At 45.7% G+C, this 2,763-nt stretch overlaps 1 long non-coding RNA gene across 1 annotated transcript; it reads right to left on the reverse strand.

Moving 5' to 3' along the window:
• Positions 1 to 1,494: 1,494 nt before the first annotated feature.
• Positions 1,495 to 2,221, reverse strand: LOC311432434. The gene is made up of 3 exons (XR_014690063.1): positions 1,988 to 2,221; positions 1,726 to 1,901; positions 1,495 to 1,610 (listed from the first exon to the last, which is right to left on the reverse strand). It is a non-coding gene; the product is annotated as an uncharacterized lncRNA (long non-coding RNA).
• Between the last annotated feature and the right edge of the window lie 542 nt (positions 2,222 to 2,763).

Genomic DNA, 2,763 nt, shown 5'->3' on the forward strand with positions numbered 1-2,763 from the left:
TGCCAGGAGGAGCTGCGCTTCAGTACCAACCACCTCCGAAGCAGATCGAACTCCTTCATATGCTGCCAATATCTCCTTTTCAGTTGGAGTATAGCGGGCCTCAGATCCTCTGTATCCCCGACTCCAAAACCCCAGGGGCCGACCTCGAGTTTCCCCAGGTTCTTTCTGCCAGAGGCTCCAGGTGGGACCGTTCTCCCCGGCTGCAGTGTAGAGCACATTCTTCACATCTGGTCCTGTTCGAACTGGCCCAAGGGCTACTGCATGAACTATTTCCTGCTTGATTTGTTCAAAGGCTTGTCGTTGTTCAGGGCCCCATTCAAACTCATTCTTCTTACAGGTTACTTGGTAGAGCAGGTTTACAATCAGACTGTAATTTGGGATGTGCATTCTCCAAAACCCCACAACACCTAGGAAAGTCTGTGTTTCTTTTTAGCTAGTTGGTGGAGACATAGCTGTTACTTTGTTGATCACATCCATTGGGATTTGACGACGTCCATCTTGCCATTTTATTCCTAAAAACTGGATCTCTCATGCAGGTCCTTTGACTTTATTTTGTTTTATGGCAAAACCGGCTTTCAGAAGGATTTGGACTATTTTCTTTCCTTTCTCGAAAACTTCCTCTGCTGTGTCACCCCACACAATAATGTCATTGATGTATTGCAGGTGTTCAGGAGCTTCCCCCTGCTCCAGCAGAGATTGGATCAGCCCATGGCAAATGGTAGGGCTGTGTTTCCACCCCTGGGGCAGCCGATTCCAAGTATATTGGACTCCCCTCCAAGTGAAAGCAAATAGTGGCCTGCACTCTGCTGCTAGAGGGATGGAGAAAAATGCATTAGCGTTGTCAATTGTGGCGTACCACTTGGCTGCCTTCGATTCAAGTTCGTACTGAAGTTCCAGCATGTCCGGCACTGCAGCACTCAGTGGTGGCGTCACTTCGTTCAGGCCACGATAGTCCACTGTTAGTCTCCACTCGCCATTAGACTTTCGCACTGGCCATATGGGACTATTGAAAGGTGAGTCTTGCCGATCACTCCTTGGCTCTCCAATTGATGAATTAGCTTATGGATGGGAATCAGGGAGTCTCGGTTAGTGTGATATTGCTGCCGGTGCACAGTTGTGGTAGCGATTGGCACTTGCTGTTCTTCGACCCTCAGCAACCCCACAACAGAGCGGTCCTTAGAGACCAGGCAAGGTAGATAATTGTTTAATGCCCTCTGTCTCTAAGGCAGCTATACCAAAAGCCCACCAGAACCCTTTTGGGTCCTTGCAATATCCTCTTCTAAGATAGTCTATGCCAAGTATACATGGAGCATCCAGGCCAGTCACAATGCGGTGCTTTTCCCACTCATTCCCAGTCAGAGCTTACCCTGATACCCCAGAGAACTTCCTTGGAAGAAGACGTCTTGTTGGGATGCGCTTCTATTCTGCGCCTCTATTCCGCGCCTCTTTGCAGAGAAAGATGCTTACCCCCGATAGCTGAGACTCTGATTCATGGAGCTTGGGAGGATGGTCAATTCTCTTCAAGTTGCTGGACCTCTTCAGGAAGCAGTTCCCAGCTGAGACCCAGGCCTGAAGGGAAGATGACAGACTTTCTCCATACTGCTTTTGACCTGCATATTTTGAAAACAGTATTTCTTTTATGAAGAACAGCATGTTCTCACTATTTCCACTTAGTCAAAGTAGCCATCTTTCCACCAGTATCCATCCCAACTTGTTTCTACTTACCGCAAGGCAAAATCTGCATTCACATTAAGGCACCTTTTTCACACAGCCCATTTTTCAATCTTCCAAATACTTAAGAACCTTCTTCAATGTCAGGCTGACCTGTGTGCACTTGGGCTTCTGAGGCCTTTTTTTTTTTTTTTTTCCCTCCAGTGCTTGGAAGGGAGCTTAGAATCCACCTAAGTAATTTCACAGAAAACAGACAAGGTGAAGGAAGTACTCAAACTCCTCAACGGTAACAACCACAGAACCCAGGTACACTTACCTGCTGTCTTCTGAACTCGAGTCACTTCCAAAGTGCTTGGCAGTGAAATAGTGCCACCAGGGTTTTTCTGAAGAAGGCACCACCAACGTAACTAGCTCATAGAGTCTCTAAAACTATTTCACAGAGAGGGCAGAAAACATGAAGGAAAAGCAGCCTAGTAGGGAACACTGAGCCCAATTCACCACGAGAGAAAAACACCCTAGGCTACCCAAGCCTCCGTCTCTCCTGGGGAGGCAATTCCCCCACAAGTCCTCAGGCTTCCTATAAAGCAAAGGTCAAATGACCCACACCTGGCAGGTTTCACTTAACAAGGGTGGAGCCAAGAGACCTTGTGGAATAAGCTCGTCTACCTGGCTTCAAAGTTTTAAGGTCTATTGCTCCTTGTCACTGGTAGAAATAACCTGACAAGGGGCTGAGTGGTTACAGTTGACCTAATGAATTAACTACAAAAGGTGCACAAGGGTTATATTTCTGTTAGTCATTCTGTGAGCAAAATTAGTACAGAGCCTGTTAAAAAAATAAATACAAATAAAGAAAAGAAATGAATAAAAAAGAAAATGACCTTAAAGGCAAACTTGCCATCATAGATTTTCATCTGTCTAGTCATGACAGATAAAGAATTTAGCAATCAGAATTCCTTTTCTTGATATTAATGTTATTTACATTTTCTTCTCTGAGATCCCTTCTTTATGCAGGACTTTTCTAAATCCAGCCCCATGACCTCTGACTACACTATTCATAGAATCATAGAATATCCTGAGCTGGAAGGGACCCAT

Source organism: Aythya ferina, assembly GCF_964211825.1.
Source record: "Aythya ferina genome assembly, chromosome: 2".
NCBI classification, from domain to species: Eukaryota; Metazoa; Chordata; class Aves; order Anseriformes; family Anatidae; genus Aythya; species Aythya ferina.